At 51.6% G+C, this 26,482-nt stretch overlaps 1 protein-coding gene across 3 annotated transcripts in view; it reads right to left on the bottom strand.

Annotated features, from left to right (window-relative positions):
• Nucleotides 1–26,482, bottom strand: part of LOC147116849 (alanine aminotransferase 2-like) — a 269,062-nt gene that overhangs the window by 216,023 nt on the left and 26,557 nt on the right. For 2 of the 3 annotated variants that reach the window (XM_085987256.1, XM_085987253.1), the window contains exon 2: nucleotides 8,585–8,639. The gene's annotated coding sequence lies outside the window, so the exon portion shown is untranslated. Of the gene's footprint in view, nucleotides 1–4,341; nucleotides 4,449–8,584; nucleotides 8,640–26,482 lie in introns of those variants that run through there. The other variant, XM_085987255.1, reaches the window with a different exon arrangement.

The raw sequence follows: 26,482 nt of genomic DNA, 5'->3' as shown, positions 1-26,482 counted from the left end.
TTTGACTGAGTGTGGCATCAAGGAGCCCTAGTAAAACTGAAGTCAATGGGAATCAGGGGGGAGACGCTCCACTGGCTGGAGTCATACCTAGCACAAAGGAAGATGGTTGTGGTGGTTGAAGGTCAGTCATCACAGCCCCAGGACATCGCTGCAGGAGTTCCTCAGGCCCAACCATCCTCAGCTGCTTCATCAATGACCTTTCCTCCAACATAATGTCAGAAGTGGGGATGTTCGCTGATGACTGCACAGTGTTCAATGCCATTCACAACTCCTCAGATAATGAAGCAGTCCATGCCCGCGTGCAACAAGAGCTGGATGACGTTGAGCCTTGGGCTGATAAGTGGCAGGTAACATTCGCGCCACACAAGTGCCAGGCAATGACTAACAAGTGAGAGTCTAACCACCTCCCCTTGACATTCAATGGCATTACCATCACCGAATCCCCCACTATCAACATCCTGGGGGTCACCATTGACCAGAAACTTAACTGGACCAGCCACATAAATACTGTGGCAACAAGAGCAGGTCAGAGGCTGGGTAATCTGTGGTGAGTGTCTCACCTCCTGACTCCCCAAAGCCTTTCCACCATCTACAAGGCACAAGTCAGGAGTGTGATGGAATACTCTCCACTTGCCTGGATGAGTGCAGCTCCAACAACATTCAAGAAGCTCAACACCATTCAGGACAAAGCAGCCCGCTTGATTGGCACCCCATCCATCACCTTAAACATTCACTCCCTCCACCACCGGCGTACCGTGGCTGCAGTGTGGACCATCTACAAGATGCACTGCAGCAACTCGCCAAGGCTTCCTCGACAGCACCTCCCAAACCCGCGACCTCTTCCACCTAGAAGGACAAGGGCAGCAGGCGCATGGGAACACCACCACCTCCATGTTCCCCTCCAAGTCACACACCATCCTGACCTGGAGTATATCGCCGATCCTTCATCATCGCTGGGTCAAAATCCTGGAACTCCCTCCCTAACAGCACTGTGGGAGTACCTTCACCACACGGACTGCAGCGGTTCAAGAAGGTGGCTCACCATCGCCTTATCAAGGGCAATTAGGGATGGGCAATAAATGCTGGCCTTGCCAGCGACGCCCACATCCCATAATCAAATAAATAAAAGTACTGCCCCTCCGACAGGGAAGCGCTCCCTCAGTACTGCCCCTCCGACAGTGTGGCGCTCCCTCAGTACTGACCCTCCGACAGTGCAGCACTCCCTCAGTACTGCCCCACCGACAGTGCGGCACTCCCTCAGTACTGCCCCTCCGACAGTGCGGCGCTCCCTCAGTACTGCCCCTTCGACAGTGCAGCGCTCCCTCAGTACTGCCCTTCCGACAGTGCAGCGCTCCCTCAGTACTGCCCTTCCGACAGTGCAGTGCTCCCTCAGTACTGCCCCTCCGACAGTGCAGCGCTCCCTCAGTACTGCCCTTCCGACAGTGCAGCGCTCCCTCAGTACTGACCCTTCGACAGTGTGGCGCTCCCTCAGTACTGCCCTGGAGTGTCAGCCTGGATTGAAATCTTTGGAGTGGGACGTGAAGCCAGGATCTGCTGCCTCATGCTAGAATGACAGGCACTGATCAAAACGGACACCATCAGGAGACCTGACCACAAAGGGATACTCTTGGGACTATGACCAGTTGCTCTCTCTGACTGAAGCAGGCTTGCACCGCAGCCGTGTCTCTGTGAGTGAGCTGGGGCTAAGGGTTTGGGGGTTGGCGAGGTGTCTGTGTGAGGGAGCTGGGACTGAGGGTTTGGAGGTGTCCCTGTGAGGGAGCTGGGGCTGAGGGTTTGGGGTTGGAGAGGTGTCTGTGTGAGCGAGCTGGGGCTGAGGGTTTGGGGTCGGAGAGGTGTCTGTGTGAGGGAGCTGGGACTGAGGGTTTGGAGGTGTCTGTGTGAGCGAGCTGGGGCTGAGGGTTTGGGGTTGGAGAGGTGTCTGTGTGAGGGAGCTGGGGCTGAGGGTTTGGGGTCGGAGAGGTGTCTGTGTGAGGGAGCTGGGACTGAGGGTTTGGGGTTGGAGAGGTGTCACTGTGAGGGAGCTGGGGCTGAGGGTTTGGGGTTGGAGAGGTGTCACTGTGAGGGAGCTGGGCTGAGGGTTTGGGGTTGGAGAGGTGTCACTGTGAGGGAGCTGGGACTGAGGGTTTGGGGTTGGAGAGGTGTCACTGAGGGAGCTGGGGCTGAGGGTTTGGGGTCGGAGAGGTGTCTGTGTGAGGGAGCTGGGACTGAGGGTTTGGGGTTGGAGAGGTGTCACTGTGAGGGAGCTGGGGCTGAGGGTTTGGGGTTGGAGAGGTGTCACTGTGAGGGAGCTGGGGCTGAGGGTTTGGGGTTGGAGAGGTGTCACTGTGAGGGAGCTGGGGCTGAGGGTCTGGGGTTGGAGAGGTGTCTGTGTGAGGGAGCTGGGGCTGAGGGTTTGGGGTTGGAGAGGTGTCACTGTGAGGGAGCTGGGGCTGAGGGTCTGGGGTTGGAGAGGTGTCTGTGTGAGGGAGCTGGGACTGAGGGTTTGGGGTTGGAGAGGTGTCTCTGAGGGAGCTGGGGCTGAGGGTCTGGGGTTGGAGAGGTGTCACTGTGAGGGAGCTGGGGCTGAGGGTTTGGCGTTGGAGAGGTGTCTCTGAGGGAGCTGGGACTGAGGGTTTGGGGTTGGAGAGGTGTCTCTGAGGGAGCTGGGGCTGAGGGTTTGGGGTTGGAGAGGTGTCACTGAGGGAGCTGGGGCTGAGGGTTTGGGGTTGGAGAGGTGTCACTGTGAGGGAGCTGGGGCTGAGGGTTTGGGGTTGGAGAGGTGTCTCTGAGGGAGCTGGGGCTGAGGGTTTGGGGTTGGAGAGGTGTCACTGTGAGGGAGCTGGGGCTGAGGGTCTGGGGTTGGAGAGGTGTCACTGTGAGGGAGCTGGGGCTGAGGGTCTGGGGTTGGAGAGGTGTCTCTGAGGGAGCTGGGGCTGAGGGTTTGGGGTTGGAGAGGTGTCTGTGTGAGGGAGCTGGGGCTGAGGGTTTGGGGTTGGAGAGGTGTCTCTGAGGGAGCTGGGGCTGAGGGTTTGGGGTTGGAGAGGTGTCTGTGTGAGGGAGCTGGGGCTGAGGGTTTGGGGTTGGAGAGGTGTCACTGAGGGAGCTGGGGCTGAGGGTTTGGGGTTGGAGAGGTGTCTCTGAGGGAGCTGGGGGTGAGGGTTTGGGGTTGGAGAGGTGTCTGTGTGAGGGAGCTGGGGCTGAGGGTTTGGGGTTGGAGAGGTGTCACTGTGAGGGAGCTGGGGCTGAGAGTTTGGGGTTGGAGAGGTGTCTGTGTGAGGGAGCTGGGACTGAGGGTTTGGGGTTGGAGAGGTGTCTCTGAGGGAGCTGGGGCTGAGGGTCTGGGGTTGGAGAGGTGTCACTGTGAGGGAGCTGGGGCTGAGAGTTTGGGGTTGGAGAGGTGTCTGTGTGAGGGAGCTGGGGCTGAGGGTTTGGGGTTGGAGAGGTGTCACTGTGAGGGAGCTGGGGCTGAGAGTTTGGGGTTGGAGAGGTGTCTGTGTGAGGGAGCTGGGACTGAGGGTTTGGGGTTGGAGAGGTGTCTCTGAGGGAGCTGGGGCTGAGGGTCTGGGGTTGGAGAGGTGTCACTGTGAGGGAGCTGGGGCTGAGGGTTTGGGGTCGGAGAGGTGTCTGTGTGAGGGAGCTGGGACTGAGGGTTTGGGGTTGGAGAGGTGTCTCTGAGGGAGCTGGGGCTGAGGGTCTGGGGTTGGAGAGGTGTCACTGTGAGGGAGCTGGGACTGAGGGTTTGGGGTTGGAGAGGTGTCTCTGAGGGAGCTGGGGCTGAGGGTCTGGGGTCGGAGAGGTGTCACTGTGAGGGAGCTGGGACTGAGGGTTTGGGGTTGGAGAGGTGTCTCTGAGGGAGCTGGGGCTGAGAGTTTGGGGTTGGAGAGGTGTCTGTGTGAGGGAGCTGGGGCTGAGGGTTTGGGGTTGGAGAGGTGTCTCTGAGGGAGCTGGGGCTGAGGGTCTGGGGTCGGAGAGGTGTCACTGTGAGGGAGCTGGGGCTGAGGGTTTGGGGTCGGAGAGGTGTCACTGTGAGGGAGCTGGGGCTGAGGGTTTGGGGTCGGAGAGGTGTCACTGTGAGGGAGCTGGGGCTGAGGGTCTGGGGTTGGAGAGGTGTCACTGTGAGGGAGCTGGGGCTGAGGGTTTGGGGTCGGAGAGGTGTCACTGTGAGGGAGCTGGGGCTGAGGGTCTGGGGTTGGAGAGGTGTCACTGTGAGGGAGCTGGGGCTGAGGGTCTGGGGTTGGAGAGGTGTCACTGTGAGGGAGCTGGGGCTGAGGGTTTGGGGTCGGAGAGGTGCCGGGTCTGGGGGCTCCGGCGCACCCACTGAGCCGGGTTGCGGGCACTGACCTGGGCTTTCTCAGCACTGCGCTCACCCTGAGCGATCCCTGGGGGCTCAGGGTCTGTCTGCACTCAGCCTCTGCTCTGCCGGCCAGAGCTCAGAGCTTCTCATCCATTAGCGTAAACCCGGCTCAAACTCACACCGGCACTGGGGGGGGGGCGGGGCGACAGGCGTCACAGACACAGAAACATGACACAGCCCCGCCGCCCCCTGAGCTCATCCAGTCACCCAGAGACCCTGGGGACTGGAGACCAGTGACGGCTCCAACAGAGTGCTGCGAGTTGGGAGAGTCAGGGAGCCTTAACTGTTTGCTAAAATCAAACTTTTGATTGTTAAAATTTTAAAAACAGTAAATGTGAAACAGTCAAGTACAACAGTACTTATACAACTCATCAGTTACATAGTAAATCCATTACATTCATTGACCACAATGAAAAGGATAAAGCCTCAAAAACAGCTTTATGGTCAACAATATAAATACAATAATAATTTTTCACAGGTAAATCAATGATGTTTACAGTACAAACTGCCACTATTTAATAAACCAAGAAAAGAAAGAACCCGTATACGCCAGTCCTACTGACATCGCTCAATCATTCGGTCATTCATTCCTCCGTTTGTTCGTTCGTTCGCTCAAGTGTAAATTCCATTGTGAATGTCTGCGTGCGTGCGTGTCATTTGTCTCCCTGTGTGCATGTGTGCGTTCGTTCATCCGTCCAGACAGGCCTCCAGCTCACCCAATAGGATGCCGACCTTCATCCTGAGGAGCGAGGGCCCTTCATTCGGTCGAACGCAAGTTCCATTGTGTATGCGTTTGCGTGCGTGTGTATTATTTGTGTCCGCATGCGTTTGTTCATTCGATCGTTCATACATTGAGGAAGGCTTTAACACTAAATAACACCACAATATACAAAGTCCCATAACCATATCAGAAATCAATTAAAACTTCAAGTAAACTACTTTTTACCAGAAACCCGAAACTTCTTCAACAAAACAAGTAAATACCGGTTCTACGCCAGTCCTATTGGCACTCTAATAACTCCTGGTTTTCACTTGATGTTATCTAACCATATAATGTCATGATCCTTGGCCACAGTCTTCAACCTTTCCACAGAAAAGAAGCCGACCACTTTCTCAAATCCCGTAAAAAAAGAAACCGACTACTCAAATGTTCTTCTTCTTGCTGTTATCACTCACAGGACCCAGCCATCAAGACATTCATTATTCCTTGTCGATATTACTTTGTTTTGCCTTTAATCTTCCTTTTATTTTCCTTTTTTCCTTTTTCACTTTTATCCCGTTCTCTTTTCCCATCTTATGGCCGCTCAAGCACCAGACTATAGATGGGAACAGTCTGTCTTTCCTCCACCAGAATGGCAGCGCACAAACCGGCCCCCGTCACCGAGAAAAAGCCTCACAGCTGCCACCAAACGGAGCACAGGCGGGGCCGCTGGAACTCATTTGGGCCGGAGACCGTTCTTCAACTTTAGAAACCGTGCAGCATGCTCACCCACAGCATCTCCCGACTCCACTTCTGTCGACCAGCCGCTCCACCCTGGGCCCACCGCCTGGGGTCCTCCGCCCTGGGCCCCCCACCTGGGGTCCTCCGTGCTGGGCCCCCCCCGCCTGGGGTCCTCCGTGCTGGGCCCCCCCCGCCTGGGGTCCTCCGTGCTGGGCCCCCCACCTGGGGTCCTCCGTGCTGGGCCCCCCCCCGCCTGGGGTCCTCCGTGCTGGGCCCCCCACCTGGGGTCCTCCGTGCTGGGCCCCCCACCTGGGGTCCTCCGTGCTGGGCCCCCCCCGCCTGGGGTCCTCTGTGCTGGGCCCCCCCTGCCTGGGGTCCTCCGTGCTGGGCCCCCCACCTGGGGTCCTCCGTGCTGGGCCCCCCCACCTGGGGTCCTCCGTGCTGGGCCCCTCGCCTGGGGTCCTCCGTGCTGGGCCCCCCACCTGGGGTCCTCCGTGCTGGGCCCCCCCGCCTGGGGTCCTCCGTGCTGGGCCCCCCCGCCTGGGGTCCTCCGCCCTAGGCCCCCCGCCTGGGGTCCTCCGTGCTGGGCCCCTCGCCTGGGGTCCTCCGTGCTGGGCCCCACCGCCTGGGGTCCTCCGTGCTGGGCCCCCCGCCTGGGGTCCTCCATGCTGGGCCCCCCCGCCTGGGGTCCTCCGTGCTGGGCCCCCCGCCTAGGACACTCTCCTCTGGGCCTTCTGTACTGGGCCTTCTGCACTGGGCCCTCCGCACTGGCATTCCCCGTGAGCAGCCGGGGTGTGGAGCAGCCCGTTCATACAGCACCGAGCACAGACTCCATCTGGCATGACGGTTTATTCCTGAAACTTATCGAAAGCGGGGTAGGAGGGAAAACATATGATGTAATTAAATCAATGTATACAAACAATAAATGTGCAGTTAAAATTGGAGACAAACAAACAAAATACTTCCCACAGGGGCGGGGGGTGACGCAGGGCTCGCCAATCTCACTGACACTCTTTAATATTTACATTAATGGATTGGCAAAACTACTTGAACAATCTACAGCACCCGGCCTCACCCTATATGAATCCAAGGTTAAATTCCTCCTCTATGCCGATGACCTGGTTCTGCTGTCACCAACTAAGGAGGGTCTACAGCAGAACCTGGACCTGCTGGAGTCATACTGCCAGACTTGGGCCCTGACAATAAATCCCCAAAAAACCAAAGTCCTTGTGTTCCAGCAAAGATCCAAACAACATGGACCCACAATAAATTTCACAGTAGGAACAACCAAAATTGAACAAACCACTCACTACACATACTTGGGCTTAAAAATCAGTTCTACGGGAAACTTCAAACTGGCTGTGAATGAACTGAAAGAGAAAGCAAGAAGGGCTTTCTATGCCATCAAAAAATCAATCCAAATAGAAATCCCAATTAGCATTTGGCTCAAAATTTTCAAATCAGTAATTGAACCAATTGCACTCTATGGCAGTGAGGTCTGGGGACCACTAACACAACAAGATTTTGCAAAATGGGACAAACACCCAATTGAGATCCTACATGCGGAATTCTGTAAAAGTATCCTCCGGACTCAAAGGAAAACAGTAAACAACGCATGCAGGGCGGAACTAGGCCAATACCCATTAATAATCACTATCCAAAAAAGAGCCACCAAATTTTGGAATCACCTACAAATGAGCAACCCCCAATGCTATCACTACGACGCCCTGAAATGCCAAGAGCTGACCATAAAGAACAATACCCTCAGTCAACTAGTCCTGGGACTCAATAAAGTAACTAATAACAATACTAACAATAACCAGTCCCAGGACAGTGACAGGGTAACACAAAGAATTCGACCCAACACAATTGTCGCTAAGCAAAAGGAAAAATATCTGTCATATTGGGCAGAAACAACAAAAACCCAAAGCAAACTCAATTGCTACTTGGCCCTAAACAGACAATACAACATAGCTGATTACCTGACCATGGTAAAGGATAACAAACTGAGAAGAACCTTGACAAGGTACAGACTTAGCGAACATAGCCTAGCGATCGAAAAAGGCAGACACAGGCAGACCAGGCTGCCAAGAGAAGACAGGATATGCTCTCACTGCAGTCAGGGAGTAGTTGAGACAGAGATGCACTTCCTCACAGCCGGTGGAAAATATCAGGGCATCAGAGAGAATTTCTACCAAAAATTCTCACAAATATGCCCTGAATTCAGAAATCTGACTGACAACCAAAAACTCCCATTCCTACTGGGGGAGGAGAGAAGCTGTGTAACACTGGCGGCACACTATGTTACAGCTTGCCATGAACAGAGGGACAACCAGTAAACTAAGACAAGAGTATATATAAACAAGGCGAATGTATATTTATAAACTCAGGGATATACCTGTTTATACACTGTATGAATGTAACCGCGTTTATGTGTTCAACCATAAATGTATTTAGATGCTTTGGCAACATAAGATGTACCTTATCATGCCAATAAAGCGATTTGTATTGTATTGTATTATTGTATTGTGTCTCTCTCCACATTTACTGTGACTGTCTACTGTTTAAAATCAAAATTTCCCAGCTTTAAGCAGGTTTATACCTTTTATTTAGTAGTACTTGTTACAATACATCAACTTCATAATAAATCCATTACATTCATTAACCACAATAAGGCTAACCTTAACAAAAATCAGCTCTAAGATTAACAGTACAAATAGAATAATACATTTTTTCAGACAAATACAATGTCAACAATACAAGTACCCATAGTAAAAAACAATACATACCGGTCCTACTGGCAATCTAGTAACTCCTCATTTTTGCTTGGTATAACCTGTTGTCCTTTTTTAAAAAATAAAAAAAAAATTAACATTCAAGTACAACAGCACTTACACAACTCAACAGTTACATAGTAAATCCATTACATTCATTCACCAATTATGGTCAACAATATAAATACAACAATAAATGTTACAGGTAAATCAATAATATTTACAGTACAAACTGCAACTATTCAATAAACCAAGAATCCGTACACGCCAGTCCAACTGGCATTGTTCAATCATTCATTCATTCCTCCATTCGTCTGTTCGTTCGCTCAAGCGTAAGTTCCATGTGCATGACTGCATACATGTGTGCTGTTTCTATCTGCGTGCATGCCTATGTGTTCGTTCATCTGTCCAGCAGACTTCACGCTCACCAAGTGGCCCATTCTTCACCTGGGGAGCGAGGGTCCTTCATTCAGTCGAACGTAAGTTCCATTGTGTATACGTGCGTATCATTTGTCTACCTGTGTGCATGTGTGCGTTCGTTCATCCATCCGGCAGGCCTCACGCTCACCAAGTTTCCCCCATCCTGGGGAGCGGGCCCTTCATTCGGTCGAACATAAGTTCCATTGTGTATGTGTGCGTGCGTGCATATATTTGTATCCGCATGCGTGCGTTCACTAGAGCATTCGTTCGTTTGATTAAGGAAGGTTTTAACATTAAATAACACCACAATATATACAGTCCCACAACCATATCAAAAAATCACTTCAAGTAAACTACTTTTAACCAGAACCCGAAAACTTCTTCAACAAACAAGTAATACCAGTTCTACGCCAGTCCTATTGGCACTCTAATAACTCCTCATCTTCACTTGATGTTATCCAACCATATAATGTCATAATCCTTATCCACAGTCTTCAACCTTTCCACAGAAAAGAAACCGACCACTTTCTCAAATCCCGTAAAAGAGGAAAACAAATACAAAAATTTCCTTCTTCTTGCTGTTATCACTCACAGGACCCAACCGTCAAGACATTCATTATCCCTTGCCGATATTACTTTGTTTTGCCTTTTATCTTCCTTTAATTTTCCTTTTTCACTTTTAATCCGTTCTCTTTTCCTATCTTTTGGCTGTTCAAGCACCACACTATAGATGGGAACAGTCTATCTTTCCTCCACCAAAATGGCGGCACAAACCCGATTCCATCACCAAAACAAAGCCTCACAGCTGCGACCAGATGAAGCACAGGCGGGGCCGCTGGAACTCATTTGGGCCCGAGACTGTTCTTCGACCTTAGAAACCGTACAACATGCTCACCCACAGCATCATCCGACTCCGCTTCTGGTGGCCAGCTGCTCCGCCCTAGGCCCCCCGCCTGGGGTCCTCCATGCTGGGCCCCCCGCCTGGGGCCCTCCGTGCTAGGCCTCCCGCCTAGGACACTCTCCTCTGGGTCTTCCACCCTAGGCCTTCTGCACTAGGCCTTCCGCACTGGCGTTCCCCCGAGCAGCCCGTTCATCCAGCACCGAGCTGAGCTGAGCTGCTGAGAATCTCGCAGCCTGTGTGTCTCTCTCCACATTTACTGTGACTGTCTACTGTTTAAAATCTAAATTTCCCAGCTTTAAGCAGGTTTATAAAGGGATATACAAGGCCTACAATTCAGAGCAGCTGAAGGCAGTTAATTAGGGAAACTAGATTAAACTGGTTCTCCTGTAGCTGGGCTCAGCAAGCTCCTTTGTTTCAGGGCCTATAAAACAGGCTTTGTAGTGCGATTTTGCACTGAGTGTGGTTTGAACAGAGTGCTGCGAGTTGGATAAGTCAGGGAGTTAGGTGAGGAGTGTGAAGGAGGAGCTCCCTTGCTTCGCCTTTGGTTTTCCCAACTTTTCACCCTGTAGGAATTGGTTCTTACTTTACACCAAGGAAAGAGTCTGAGAGAGGGAGCAGTCAAACAACAACAACTGCGAAACTGCTAAAGTGACATCACAACCAGTGAAGGAGCTGATTGGTAAGTCGGACCTGGTGAGTAATTCTACAGTCCAGTCGTTAAAGTAAAAGTAAGGTCTCTAGTTTAGAGTAAGTAGTGTTTAAAGGGAAGTAAGGTCCCTAGTGTATTTAATATTCTTTTATTTAAAGGAAGTAAAGGGAGTAAATTAAGGGTAGGGCAGGGCAGCTTGGCAGCGTGGAGTGCTCCTCCTATGCTACGTGGGAAGTCAGGGACACTTTAGGTGTCCAGGGCGAACACATGTGCAGGAAGTGTCTCCAGCTGCAGCTACTCAAAATCCGCGTTTCGTAGCTGGAGCTGCAGCTGGAGTCACTGTGGAGCATCCGCGAAGCTGAGATCTTCGTGGGTAGCACGTTTAATGAGGTGGTCACGCCACAGGTAAAGAGTGCACAGGCAGACAGGAAATGGGTGACTGCCAGACAGAGTAAAAGAACTAGGAAGGTAGTGCAGGAGTCCCCTGGGTCCATCTCCCTCTCCAACAGATTTTCCGTTTTGGATACTGCTGGGGGAGATGGTTTCTCAGGGGAATGCAGCAAGAGCCAAGTCCGTGGCACTACAAGTGGCTCAGCTGCACAGGAGGGGAGGAAAAAGAATGGGAGAGCAATAGTGATCGGGGATTCTATCGTAAGGGGAACAGATAGACGTTTCTGTGGCCGCAGACGTGACTCCAGGATGGTATGTTGCCTCCCTGGTGCCAGGGTCAAGGATGTCACTGAATGGCTGCAGGGCATTCTGAAGGGGGAGGGCAACCAGTCAGAGGTCGTGGTTCACATTGGTACCAACAACATGGGTAGAAAGAGGGATGAGGTCCTGCAACAAGAATTTAGGGAGCTAGGTAGCAGATTAAAAAGCAGGACCTCAAAGGTTGTAATCTCTGGATTACTCCTGGTGCCACGTGCTAGTGAGTATAGGAATAGGAGGATAGAGCAGATGAATGCGTGGCTAAAGAGTTGGTGCAGGAGGGAGGGCTTTAGTTTCCTGGATCAGTGGGTCTGCTTCTGGGGAAGGTGGGACCTGTACAAGTCAGAAGGGTTGCACCTGAACCGAAACGGGACCAACATCCTTGCGGGGAGGTTTGCTAGTACTGTTGGGGGGGTTTAAGCTAATTTGGCAGGGGGGTGGGATACGGAGTGGAGCTATAGTAGGGGGTGATGCACAGCCAAACATAGAGGAAAAAACAAGTCAGCCTGGAAGGCAGAGCAAATATGTAACGGTACAAGGGAGTATGGCAAGGCTGGATAGCATTTATTTTAATGCAAGGAGTCTTGCGAGTAAGGCAGATGAATTGAAGGTGTTGCTGAACACATGGGAGTATGATATTGTTGCTATCACAGAGACATGGTTGAGGGAAGGGCAGGACTGGCAGCTCAATATTCCGGGGTATAGAATCTTCAGGCGAGACAGAAGGGGATGTAAAAGAGGAGGGGGTGTCGCAATATTAATCAAGGAGTCGATTACTGCTGTAAGGAGGGATGATATCTTAGTAGGTTCCTCTAATGAGGCCATATGGGTAGAACTTAAAAACAAAAAGGTGGCAAGTACTTTACTGGGAGTGTACTATAGGCCCCCAAACAGTCAGGGGGAGATAGAGGAACAGATATGTAGGCTATTGTGGTAAACCACTGTAGTTCACTGTGTTCACTGTTGTTGTTGTTGTTGTTGTCGTCGTTCACTCTTGTTTCACTGTTGTGGTTGGCCTTGATCAGGTTTGCTCTGTCAGGCCTATAGAAGCGCGGCTTGCACTCTGCACAGACTGGGCAGCTCCTGGTCATGGTCCTGACCTCCTCGATGGAGTAAGGCAGGTTGCGGCCCTTAATGAAATGGAAGAACCTGGTGACCCCCGGGTGGCAGAGGTCGTTGTGGAGGCCCCGTAGTCTATCGATCTGCGCGGTGGCGCATGTGCCTCGCGATAGAGCGTCTGAGGGTTCATTGAGTTTCCCTGGCCGGTACAAGATGTCGTAATTGTAGGTGGAAAGTTCGATTCTCCACCTCAAAATCTTGTCATTTTTGATTTTACCCCTCTGCTTGTTGTTGAACATGAAAGCAACTGAACTGAACTGCTGGTCAGTAAGCAGGGTAAATCGTTTTCCAGCCAGGTAGTGCCGCCAGTGGCGCACCGCCTCCACAATGGCCTGGGCCTCTTTTTCCACAGAGGAGTGTCTGAGTTCGGAGCCCTGGAGGGTTCGTGAAAAGAAGGCCACGGGTCTTCCCGCCTGGTTAAGGGTAGCGGCCAGGGCAAAGTCGGATGCATCGCTCTACACCTGGAAGGGGATGGACTCGTCTACCGAGTGCATGGTGGCCTTGGCAATGTCATCTTTTATACGGTGAAAGGCTAAGCGGGCCTCCGCCGTCAGGGGGAAGGAAGTGGACTTGATAAGTGGACGGGCTTTGTCCGCATAATGAGGGACCCACTGGGCGTAATAGGAAAAGAAGCCCAGGCACCTTTTGAGGGCCTTGAGACAGTGGGGCAGGGGAAGTTCCATCAACGGGCGCATCCGGTCAGGGTCAGGACTGATGACTCCGTGTTTCACCACGCAACCAAGGATAGCGAGGCGGGCTGTGCGGAATATGCACTTTTCCTTGTTGTACGTGAGGTTTAGGAGTTGGGCCGTGCGGAGGAACTTATCAAGATTGGCGTCATGGTCCTGCAGGTCATGGCCGCAGATGGTCACGTTGTCCAGGTAGGGAAACGTGGCCTGTAACGCATTCTCGTCGACCATCCGGTCCATCTCCCTCTGGAAGACGGAGACACCGTTGGTGACGCCAAAAGGAACCCTGAGGAAGTGAAAAAGGCGGCCGTTTGCCTCAAGCTGTGTACTGGCGGTCCTCAGGGCGGATAAGGATTTGGTGGTATGCTGCCTTGAGGTCAATGGTCGAGAAAACGCGGTATTGCGCTATCTTATTAACCATGTCGGCTATGCGGGGGAGGGGGTATGCGTCCAACTGGGTGTACTTGTTGATAGTCTGGCTGTAGTCGATGACTAGGCGCTGCTTGTTGCCAGTCTTAACGACTACCACCTGGGCTCGCCAGGGGCTGGTACTATCCTCAATAATCCCCTCTTTCAGGAGCCGCGTCACCTCAGATCTTATGAAGGATCTGTCCCCGGTGCTGTATCGCCTGCTCTTTGTGGCGATAGGCTTGCAGTCGCGGGTGAGGTTGGCGAACAGGGGGGGGGTGTGATTTTGAGGGTGGAGAGACTACAGGTGGGGCGCGGCGGGCAATTTAAAAACTGCTGGTTGCAGACAGTGAGCGGGGGAAGAGGTCCACCGTATGTCAAGGTGACACTCTTAAAGTGACAATGAAAGTCCAACCCCAGTAGAACGGCAGCGCAGAGATGTGGCAGGACGAATAGCTTTACATTTTTATATACGGAGCCCTTCACCGAGAGGGTCACTACGCAGTAGCCGCCGACGTCTGCTGAGTGGGATTTCGAGGCCATGGAGATCCGATGGCGCGTTGGCCGGACCGAGAGAGAATAGCGCCGTACTGTATCAGGGTGTATGAAGCTCTCCGTGCTCCCGGAATCAAAAAGGCAAGTTGTGGCGCGGCCATTTACCTGGATGTCCATCGTGGACCTGGCTAGCTGGTGGGGTCTGGATTGATCCAGCGTGATGGAGGCCGCTGTGGAGTCGGTAGCGTCGCTGTAGAACCCCGGTGAGGCGGCGGTGGGTGAGTCGGGGGCCCGGTGGCAGAATGGCGGACAAGATGGCGGCGTCGGAGAGGAAGGACAAAATGGCGGCGCCCATGACGATCCCGATCCCCACGAGGCTGGAGGGAGGCAAGATGGCCGCTCCCACGAATCGCACGCGGCGCTGCTGGAGGTAGGGGTCTTCTGACTTCTGCAGACGCCAGCGTAGTGTCCCTTCTTACCGCAGGCAGAGCAGACCGCGTTTTTCGCCGGGCAGCGTGCCCTGGGGTGTTTGGTTTGGCCACAGAAATAACATTTCTGGCTCGGGCGGGACATCGCTGCAGCAGTTGAGGCCAGGGCCCATGGCGGCGCCGTGTCCCAAGGTGGCGGCGGCTGCGGCATCCATGAGGCGGCCGCGCGGTCCGGGGAGTAGGCCTCCATGTTCCGGTGGGCTACGTCCAACGAGAGGGTGAGTGAAATCGCCTTCTTCAGGTCGAGCTCGCTACTTTCCAGCAGTCGCTGCCGTGTGTGAGTGGACCTGAGGCCCGCCACGAGGGCGTCCCGGATGAGCTCCTCCGTATGTTCTGTGGCTGTTACTTGCTTGCATTCGCAGGCTCGGCCGAGTTCCTTCAGCGCCCGTATGTATGCTTCTGTGGGTTCCCTGGGCTGTTGTTTGCGAGACCCCAGGAGATGCCTTGCGTAAACATAGTTGACCGGGCGTGCGTATTGCTCCTTCAAGATGTCGATAGCCCCCTGGTAGCTCGTAGCGTCCCGGATAAGGGCAAAAGCTCGGTGGTTTACTTTAGAGTTCAGCACCCTGAGCTTGTCGGCATCGGCGGCGACGGTCTCGCCGGATGCAGTCAGAAAGGACTCAAAACAGTGCAGCCAGTGCGAGAACTTAGCAGTCGAATCCGGTTCTTGTGGGTCGAGTTCCAGGCACTTGATCTTAAGAATCTGCAGCATTGTTTTTTTTTCAGTAGTTAATAAAATTGATGCGCTATCAATTCTAATAAAAGGCTGGGCAGAGTTCAGAACGACAGGCTTTTATTAGAATTGATAGCGCATCAGCTATGTAGGCAAATCTCAGAAGTGTAGAAATAATAGGGTAATAATAGTAGGGGATTTCAACTTCCCCAATATTAGCTGAGATAGTCAGAGTGCGAAAGGCTCAGAGGGTGCGGAATTCTTAAAGTGCATCCAGGAGAGCTTTTTGAGCCAACATGTAGAAAGTCCTACAAGAGAGTGGGCGGTACTGGACCTAATTCCAGGGAATGTAGCCGGGCAAGTGGTAGAAGTGTCAGTAGGAGAGCATTTTGGTGACAGCGACCATAATTCGGTGAGATTTAAGGTAGTCATGGAAAAGGACTAAGATGGACCGGAAATAAAGGTTCTAAATTGGGGGAAGGCCGATTTTAATATGATAAGGCAGGATCTGGCCAAAGTGGACTGGTATCAGATACTTGTAGGAAAATCCACTTCAGAGCAGTGGGAGTCTTTCAGAAAGGAAATAGAGAGAGTACAACGCCAACATGTTTCCGTAAAGGTCAAGGGTGGGACCAACAAACCCAGGGAATCCTGGATGTGAAGGTATATACAAGAATGGATTAGGAAAAAAAGGGAGGCTTTTGGCAGATACAAAGGACTAAAAACAGTGGAAGCCCTAGAGGAGTATAGAAAGTGCAGGGGGGTACTTAAAAAAGAAATTGGGAGAGCGAAGAGGGGTCATGAAAAAACACTGGCGGGCAAAATAAAGGAAAATCCCAAGGTGTTTTATAAGTATATTAAGGGCAAGAGGATAACCAGGGAAAGAGTAGGGCACATTAGGGAACAAAATGGCAATCTGTGTGTAGAGACAGAAGATGTAGGTAAGGTTTTAAATGAATATTTTGCATCACTATGGAGAAGGACGATGTAGGCATAGGAATCAGGCAGGGGGATTGTGATATACTTGAACAAATTAGTATTGAGAGGGAGGAGGTACTAGCGGTTTTAGCGGACTTAAAACTGGATAAATCCCCAGGCCCTGACGAGATGTATCCCAGGCTGCTGTGTGAGGCAAGGGAGGAGATTGCAGGGGCTCTGACACAAATTTTCAGAACCTCTCTGGCCACAGGGGAGGTGCCAGAGGACTGGAGGACAGCTAATGTAGTACCCCTATTTAAAAAGGTTATTACCAGGGAATTACAGGCCAGTGAGCCTAACATCAGTGGTAGGGAAATTATTGGAAAAAATAGTCTCCACTTGGAGAGGCAAGGATTAATCAAGGATAGTCAGCATGTCTTTGTCAGGGGGAAATCATGTCTAACCAATTTGATTGAATTTTTCGAGGGGGTGACTAGGTGTGTGGATGAGGGTAGTGCAGTTGATGTAGTCTACATGGACTTCAGTAAGGCTTTTGACAAAGTCCCACATGGGAGACTGGTCAAGAAGGTAAGAGCCCATGGGATCCAGGGCAATTTGGCACATTGGATCCAAAATTGGCTTAGTGGCAGGAGGCAGAGGGTGATGGTCGAAGGTTGTTTTTGTGACTGGAAGCCTGTGTCCAGTGGTGTACTGCAGGGATCAGTGCTGGGTCCTTTGCCGTTTGTAGTGTACATTAATGATTTAGATATGAATGTAGGAGGTATGATCAGTAAGTTCGCAGATGACACGAAAATTGGTGGAGTGGTAAATAGCGAGGAGGGAAGCCTCAGGCTACAGGACGATATAGATGGGTTAGTTAGATGGGCAGAACAGTGTCAAATGGAATTTAATCCTGAAAAGTGTGAGATGATGCATTTTGGGAGGACTAACAAGGCAAGGGAATACACAATGAATGGTAGGACCCTAGGAAGGACAGAGGATCAGAGGGACCTTGGTGTGCATGTACATAGATCCCTGAAGGCAGCAGGACAGGTAGATAAGGTGGTTAAAAAGGCATATGGGATACTTGCCTTCATTAGCCGAGGCATAGAATATAAGAGCAGGGAGGTTATGATGGAGCTGTACAAAATGCTAGTTAGGCCACAGCTGGAATACTGTGCGCAGTTCTGGTCGCCACACTATAGGAAGGATGTGATTGCTTTGGAGGGGGTGCAGAGGAGATTCACCAGGATGTTACCTGGGCTGGAGCGCTTCAGCTATGAAGAGAGGCTGGACAGGCTGGGGTTGTTTTCCTTAGAGCAGAGAAGGCTGAGGGGGGACCTGATTGAGGTGTACAAAATTATGAGGGGCATAGATAGGGTAGATAGAAAGGAACTTTTCCCCTTAGTAGAGGGGTCAATAACCAGGGGGCATAGATTAATGGTAAGGGGCAGGAGGTTTAGAGGGGATTTGAGGAAAAACTTTTTCACCCAGAGGGTGGTTGGAATCTGGAACTCACTGCCTGAAAGGGTGGTAGAGGCAGGAACCCTCAACATTCAAGAAGCATTTAGATGAGCACTTGAAACGCCACAGCATACAAGGCTACGGACCAAGTGCTGGAAAATGGGATTAGAATAGACAGGGCTTGATGGCCGGCATGGACACGATGGGACGAAGGGCCTCTTTCTGTGCTGTATAACTCGGAGGCTGGAGACTGGGTCATAGTGTCATACAGCACAGAAAGAGGCCCATCGTGTCCACGCCGGCCATCAAGCCCTGTCTATTCTAATCCCATTTTCCAGCACTTGGTCCTTCGCCACTTTGGTCCCTAATGGGCCCTACTCTTTCCCTGGTTGTCCTCTTGCCCTTAATATACTTATAAAACACCTTGGGATTTTCCTTTATTTTGCCCGCCATTGTTTTCATGCCCCCTCTTCGCTCTCCTAATTTCTTTTTTAATTACTCCTCTAGGGCTTCCACTGTTTTTAGTCCATTGTATCTGCCAAAAGCCTCCCTTTTTTCCCTAATCCATTCTTGTATATCCCTTGACATCCAGGGTTCCCTGGGCTTGTTGGTCCCACCCTTGACCTTTACGGGAACATGTTGGCGTTGTACTCTCTCAATTTCCTTTCTGAAAGGGACTGAAGACTGGAGAGCTTGCTACCACAGGGAGTGGTTGAGGCGAATAACTTAGATGCAATTAAGGGGATGCTGGATAAGTACATGAGGGAGAAAGGAATCGAAGGATATGTTGATTGGGTGAGATGAAGAGGGGTGGGAGGATGTTTGTTCTCCTGATAGAAGATAAGGTTAAGGGGGGATTTAATAGAGGTGTTCAAAATCATGAAGGGTTTCAGTAGAGTAAATCGGGAGAAACTGTTTCCAGTGACAGGAGGGTCGGTAACCAGAGGACACAGATTTAAAGTAATTGGCAAAAGAACCAGAGGGGAGATGAGGAGAATTTTTTTATGCAGTGAGTTATGATCTGGAACGCGCTGCCTGAAAGGGCAGTGGAAGCAGATTCAATAATAACTTTCAAAAGAGAATTGGATAAATACTTGAAGGATAAATTTTCAGGGCTCTGGGGAAAGAGCAGGGGGAGTGGGACTAATTGGAGAGCTCTTTCAAAGAGCCAGCACAGGCTCGATGGGCCGAATGGCCGCCTAACTTGTTACCCAGTGGGTTACTTGTATTTTTACTGCAGCAACCGACATAACAAAAACCGATTATCTGGGCATTTCCGCATTGCTGTTTGTGGGAGCTTACTGTGCGCTAATTGGCTGCCGTGTTTCCTGCATTACAACAGTGACTCCACTTCAAAAGTACTGTAAAGCACTTTGAGACGTCCGGTGGTCATGAAAGGCGCGATATAACTGCAAGTGTTTCTTTCTAAGCACAATGTTGATGATTTTATAGATCTACACACTATAACCATGGCTGCAGTGTGTACCATCTACAAGATGCACTGCAGCAACTCGCCAAGGCTCCTTCGACAGCACCTCCCAAACCCACGACCTCTACCACCTAGAAGGACAAGGGCAGCAGGCACATGGGAACACCACCACCTCCAAGTTCCCCTCTAAGTCACACACCATCCTGACTTGGGAAATATATCGGCCGACCCTTCATCGTCGCTGGGCCAAAATCCTGGAACTCCCTCCCTAACAGCACTGTGGGAGCACCTTCACCACACGGACTGCAGCGGTTCAAGGAGGTGGCTCACCACCACCTTCTCAAGGGCAATTAGGGATGGGCAATAAATGCTGGCCTTGCCTGCGACACCCACATTCCGAGAAAGAATAATAATATAAACCCCTATGGCCTAGAAATGTGGCTGCAGTGGAGCTGAATATCAGGTGCTGCCTATAACGGACCGCCGATCTGATACCGCACGCCTTGCGTCACCGCCCGAGATGAATTTCTAGGCCTATATCTCTTTCCTGATCAACACATTGGGGCTGATTGGCCAATCGATGAGTTGTGATGACCACAGGGAGTGCTGGTTGGGAACTTGTGGACCCTCAGGCCTTGATTAAAATCAATGGCTGGAACGTCAGGGGCCACCTCCCGAGCAGCACTCCCTCTGCGGGCCGTGACAGACCGGGAGCAGCCCATCAGGGAATCAACCTCAGTGCTCCATTTAACATAGACTCTGGCCTAGAAATTCAGTAAGGCGCTGCAAGCTTTGTGCCCAGTTACCGCCTAACGAGGTTTCTGCGCCAGTATAGGAGGTTGCGCTGATATTGAGCTTGGCGGTAATGGCGGCAGTAGCCGGTAGCGCTGCGCCGGCACCGATGACGTCATCGGTGTGCGCAGTGCCCCGTTTCCGCCCCGATGCCGGCCCGACCCCCATATTCAGTTGCCGCCGCCTCCTCCGTGGCGGCCGCTACAACATCCGGAGACCAGGGCCTTACTGCAGCCTTAGTGGGGCGCATAAAGGTGGAGGTGCGGCCAGCCGCTTTTTCGGCGGCCGCCTGCCCGCACCTCCTTCCCCGGCCTCCTCCACCACCCCCCCCGCGGCATTGCCGGCTGCTTTCCGCGAGCCCGGCACTTCTCCGTGGTGCCGGGCTCATTTGCTGGCACAATCCAGCGGCGATCTCCCCATTGCAGGCACCTCCACCTTAAGAGAAGAAGGAGGCCTGCAGTACCGCAGCCTGCCGCACCGCATCGGGTGGCGCAGCGGCACTTAGAGCGCTGAAATTCAGTTTATGCGCCCCAAGCGGGGGCGGGCACACCCTGGAATAGCGGCCGGTTCCGACTTGGGGCGCAAAAAGCGAATATCGGACGGTCGCACATGGCTCCGCGCCCAGCGCTAACTTTTGGCCGTTAGCCAGCTGGCGGGGCCATAGTGAATTTCTAGGCCTCTGTCTTTTCGCATTGAAGGCAAAAGACTAAGGGCTTGATTTTCATTGAGCCATGGAGTCGGGCTTGGAGGCGTGTGGGGGGTTAAAAATCGCAAAAACTGGCAGGCGGGACCCCCCCCCCCCCCGCCGCCTGGTTCCCAACTCCGAGCAATTTTAACTCGGGCGTATCTGATGGTCTCGACTCCGTCCCGCATCCAACAGGCGGGACTGGTCGTTAAGGCCCTTAACAAGCACTAAATGGCCTCTATAATCCAATTTTGAAAGGCCCTTGCGAATTTAACCCTTTAACCCTTTTCCCACATGAAACACGATGGTGAAACCTGGCGGGAGCAGTATTGGATTGCTGCCTATCAACTGAAGGTCAACCATTAAAGAGGAGATTTGATCAGCCATGATTTGCAGGTGGCAGGACTTTGTGGTCTCAGGTCTGGGGCAACTTTTAGAAGGCTTAACCACACCTGTGGAAGGTTGAAGCCTGACATCCATCTCCAGTGTGACCTCCTGGGAAAGCCCTCTCACCACCTTCACTGAGCGCTTCCTCAACTGAGGCATATACCAGAAGCATGGGAGCCATTTATTTCCTTCCCATCTGGGCATTAGAGGAGCTCGAGCACCAGCCGCGGCACCAGCAGAACCAGGAACAACAGCAGCACCAACAGCAGGAGCAGCAGCAGGAGCGCCAGGCTGCTGCTCACCCACCTGAAGATGCACAGGCCAGAAGACGCCAGCGCGCGACAACATTGCTGCCCGGGATGCAAGGGACGCACTCATCCTGGCCAGATTTGCTTAGCCTAGTCAATCAAACACTTTTGCCTCGCAGCTTCTTACCAGAGCATTGACAATGGCCAAGAACCAGAGGATTCCTAGCACTCTGACCACCATACTGACAGTTGCAAGTATTCCTAAAGCCTCAATGTGGAAGTCCCAATAGCGAAATGACAGACGCCACAACTGCAACATTTGCCATCAGAAATTTTATGTACATTACCGAAGTGATGGCATTTTTACAGTAAACACAAAATTGCACCCAAGTGACTATTCTTGTGACTATTTGTGCAGAATTTTCCTCTTACGCCTGCTCCTACGTGGTGCCTCCCCTGTGGCTTCAGCAGATGTGGAGGCCCCTTGCTCACTTTGCTGCTGCTCCTGTCTCGACACCTTTGGCGGGCATCCTCTGGGGTTGCGAGCCTGTAAGGGCTCGTCAACAGTCTGCTGCTCCTGCAGTTGTGCAGGGGTTGAGACGCCTATCTCACTTGGGTGTGGACTCCGGTGGGGCTCTGACCGAGGACTCTGCAGTGGCATGGAAGTGTGAGTGCTTGGAGAGGAGCCCCCACTTCCTTGAGGTCTGTCACCAACCTCCCTCAGCGGCTGGAGAGCACCTTGCTGCACATCAGGGGGGCCATGGGGACCCGTATCTGCAATGGCAGTCCTACTCAGAAGGACTTTCATGCAGGTCTAGTTTCTCTGTTCAATAGATGCCCATCGCTCCTCAAGAGATGTCATTCTATTCTGAACAATGACCATGTTTTCCATACCCTGGTGACTAAGCTCCTCCATGTCCATAACCCTCCTCTCCTCTACCGTAGCCATCCTCTCCTCTACCGTAGCCACCCTCTCCTCTAAGGTAGCCATCCTTTCGACGGAGGTTGCCATCCTTTCCGTGGTGATGCGTTCATGCGCCAATGACTCCACAAAGGCTCTGGTCATGGTCGCTATGGACCCCTCCATTCGCCCCACACTCGCAGTGACCCTAGAGACAAAACCTGCCAGAGACTGCTGCATCTGTTCCTGGAGTTCCATCACCTCTGATCTTTTGGATGGACCCAGAGGCAGAAGGTTGACATGCAGCTGAGCCGAGCTGGCAGAGTCCTGCACCCTCCGACGAGGACTCTCCACTGCTGTCCCTGTCTCCACAATCTGCTGATGCTCACTTGTGAGCTGTGATACACCAGGTGAAAAAACTACTCTATGTCCCGAAGGTCCTACTGAGGTGTGAGTGTCTGCGCTGGTGCTGGGTGCGCAGAATTCTGGTGATGTTGCGCCCTCAGAGGTTGCAGCTTCCTCTGAGGAGTCTGGCTGCTCAGCCTCTTCTTCCTGGCTAGGGGGGACGGATGCTTGTGATGTTCCTGTGGGGGAGTAAAGGAAAGAGTCAGATGTGATGCAAAGGCTACATGCACATTGCTTTTTGCAGATGATCATAAGTGCATCTGTTACAGCATCACAATCATTATCAGCGACTCATGCAATATCAAAGAGAGAGATGGGAAACTTTTCTGTCACCAGCTTGCTGTGTTGCACCCATCTGTCCATCCCCCACACGCGAGTCATCCTCAATGCCCATAATTTCCAGGATTGCCTCCTCCCAGGGGGTCAGGTGGGCTATTGAGGCTGTCCCTCCTCCTGTCCTGGCTCACTCTCTCCTGTTGTGAGCTCTCTTTTCCTGCAATGAGGGAGACAAGTGGAGGTTGAGTGAGAATGAAGGAGTGAGTGTAGAGATTGCATAGCATAGATACTTAGGAGACAAAGATGGAGTGAGGTGGCAACACCAAGCGGAGGCAGGCGGGCGGACCTGCGAGAGAACGAGGCTGAGCGGCGGCTACGACTTTAAAAACAGCTCCGAGACCAGGTAAGGCCTCAGAGCAGCGGAGGCAGGCGGGCGGACCTGCGAGGGAACGAGGCTGAGCGGCGGCTACGACTTTAAAAACAGCTCCGAGGCCAGGTAAGGCCTCAGAGCAGCGGAGGCAGGCGGGCGGACCTGCGAGGGAACGAGGCTGAGCGGCGGCGACTTTAAAAACAGCTCCGAGACCAGGTAAGGCCTCAAAGCAGTGGAGGCAGGCGGGCGGACCTGTGAGAACAAGGCTGAGCGGCGGCGACTTTAAAAACAACTCCGAGACCAGGTAAGGCCTCAGAGCAGCAGAGGCAGGCGGGCGGACCTGCGAGGGAACGAGGCTGAGCGGCGGCGAGTTGAAAAACAGCTCCGAGACCAGGTAAGGCGTACCAGTCTCCAATCTCCGAAGTCCGAGGGAAGGAGAGAGGTAAAGTAACCCAAGTGTGATGTCACCAGAAAGCGGGTAAGTGATTGGTTGGTAAGTATTTACTCTTTCGCCTTTACAAAACTTAAATTCTGTGGTATATAGTTTCTAGGGTCTCTGTGGTGTCGTGGGGACTGCTTGCAGGCAAGTGCCCTTGAGTATATCATTAAATTGATGGTATTGATTTAATTTAAATTAATTAAAGGGTAAGTCATGTCAGGACAGCCCAGCCCCGTGTTATGCTCCTCTTGCTCTATGTGGGAATTCAGGGACACTGCCGGTGTCCCTGACGACCATGTGTGCCAGAAATGCATCCAGCTGCAGCTACGAGCAGACCGCATTGCGGCGCTGGAGCTGCGGATGGATGGGTTTTGGAGCATTCACGATGCTGAGAGGGTCGTGGATAACACGTTTAGTGAGTTGGTCACACCGCAGGTAAAGGCTGCACAGGCAGAAGGGAAATGGGTGACCATCAGGCAGAGCAGTAGAGGCAGGCAGGTAGTACAGGGGACCCCTGTGTCTATCCCCCTCTCAAACAGGTATACCGATTTGGATACTGTTGAGAGGGATGACTTACCAGAGGAAGGCAGCAGCAACCAGCTTCCTGGCACCGGGGGTGCTTCTGCTGCTCAGGAAGGGAGGAAAAAGAGTGGGAGAGCAATAGTGGTAGGGGATTCTATCGTAAGGGGAACAGATAGGTGTTTCTGTGGCCGTAGACGTGACTCCAGGATGGTTTGTTGCCTCCCTGGTGCCAGGGTCAAGGATGTCACTGAACGGCTGCAGGGCATTCTGAAGGGGGGAGGGTGAACAGTCAGAGGTCGTGGTTCACATTGGGACCAATGACATGGGTAGGAAGAGGGATGAGGTCCTGCAGCAAGAATTTAGGGAGCTAGGTAGCAGGTTAAAGAGCAGGACCTCAAAGGTTGTAATCTCTGGATTACTCCCGGTGCCACGTGCTAGTGAGTATAGGAATAGGAGGATAGAGCAGATGAATGCATGGCTAAAGAGTTGGTGCAGGAGGGAGGGTTTTAGTTTCCTGGATCACTGGGCCTGCTTTTGGGGAAGGTGGGACTTGTACAAGTCGGACGGGTTGCACCTGAACCAGAACGGGACAAATATCCTTGCGGGGAGGTTTGCTAACACTGTTCGGGGGGGTTTAAACTAAAATGGCAGGGGGTTGGGAACCTGAGCAGGGAGACAGAGGAAAGGGAAACAGGGATAAAAGCAAAAGATAGGAAGGAGAAAAACAAAAGTGGCAGTCAGAGAAATCAACGGTTTAAATCAAACATGGCCGCAGTAAATAATAATTCTAATAGGTCTAAGAGCATTAAAAAAACAAGCCTGAAGGCTTTGTGCCTTAATGCGAGGAGCATTTGTAATAAGGTGGACGAATTGGCTGCGCAAATAGAGGTAAACGAATATGATTTGGTTGGGATTACGGAAACGTGGCTCAAGGATGGCCAAGACTGGGAACTCAACATCCAGGGGTATTCGATATTCAGGAAAGATAGGAAAAAAGGAAAGGGAGGTGGGGTAGCATTACTGGTTAAAGAAGGGATTTATACAATTGTAATGAAGGATATCAGCTCTGATGATGTGTAATCTGTATGGGTAGAATTGAGAAATACTAAGGGGAAAAAAACATTAGTGGGAGTGGTATATAGACCTCCCAACAGTAAGGCAGAGGTTGGGGATGGCATTAAAAGGGAAATTAATGAAGTGTGCAATAAGGGCACAGCAGTCATCATGGGTGACTTTAATCTACATATAGATTGGGCCAACCAAATTAGTAACAATACTGTGGAGGAGGATTTCCTGGAGTGTTTACGTGATGGTTTCCTGGACCAATATGTCGAGGAACCAACCAGAGATCAGGCCATCTTAGACTGGGTATTATGTAACGAGAAAGGATTAATTAGCAATCTTGTTGCACGAGGCCCCTTGGGTCGGAGCGATCATAATATGATCGAATTCTTCATTTAGATGGAGAATGAAGTAGTTGACTCAGAGACTAGGGTCCTCAATTTAAATAAAGGAAACTACGATGGTCTGAGGAGCGAGTTGGGTAGGATCGATTGGGGAATGGCACTCAAAGGGTTGACGGTGGATAGGCAATGGCAAACATTCAAAGACCGAATGGATGAGCTACAGAATTTGTTCATCCCAGTTTGGCATAAAAATAAAACAAAAAAAGTGACTCAACCGTGGCTAACAAGGGAAATTAGGGATAGCATAAGATCCAAGGAGACGACACATAAATTGGCCAGAAAAAGCAATAATCCTGAGGATTGGGAGCAGTTTAGGATTCAACAAAGGAGGACAAAGGGATTAATTAAGAAAGGGAAATAGAATATGAGAGTAAGCTAGCAGGAAACATAAAAACTGACTGTAAAAGCTTTTATAGATATGTGAAGAGAAAAAGATTGGTGAAGTCAAGCGTAGGTCCCTTGCAGTCAGAATCAGGGGAATTTATAATGGGGAACAAAGAAATGGCGGACCAACTAAATACATATTTTGGTTCTGTCTTCACAAAGGAGGACACAAATAACCTCCCAGAGGTGCCGGGGAACATAGGGTCTGATGAAATGGTGGAACTGAAAGAAATCAGTATTTGTAGGGAAATGGTGTTAGGAAAATTGATGGGACTGAAGGCCGATAAATCCCCAGGGCCTGATAATCTACATCCCAGGATACTTAAGGAAGTGGCCCTAGAAATAGTAGATGCATCGCTGGTCATCTTCCAGAACTCGATAGACTCTGGAACAGTACCCATGGATTGGAGGGTAGCTAATGTTACCCCACTATTCAAAAAGGTGGTAGAGAAAAAGCAGGGAATTATAGACCGGTAAGCCTGACATCGGTAGTGGGGAAAATGCTAGAGTCTATTATAAAAGATGTAATAGCAGAGCACTTGGAAAGCAGTGACAGGATCGGACAAAGTCAACATGGATTTACAAAAGGTAAATCATGCTTGACTAATCTACTGGAATTTTTTGAGGATGTAACTGGTAAAATAGATAAAGGAGAACCAGTGGCTGTGGTGTATTTG

This window comes from Somniosus microcephalus, chromosome 5 (genome assembly GCF_052327205.1).
Source record: "Somniosus microcephalus isolate GS21.2 chromosome 5, FLI_Smic_1.0, whole genome shotgun sequence".
Taxonomy (NCBI): Eukaryota; Metazoa; Chordata; class Chondrichthyes; order Squaliformes; family Somniosidae; genus Somniosus; species Somniosus microcephalus.
Note: the sequence above shows the minus strand (reverse complement) of the source record. Positions and strands in the feature narration are given on the sequence as shown.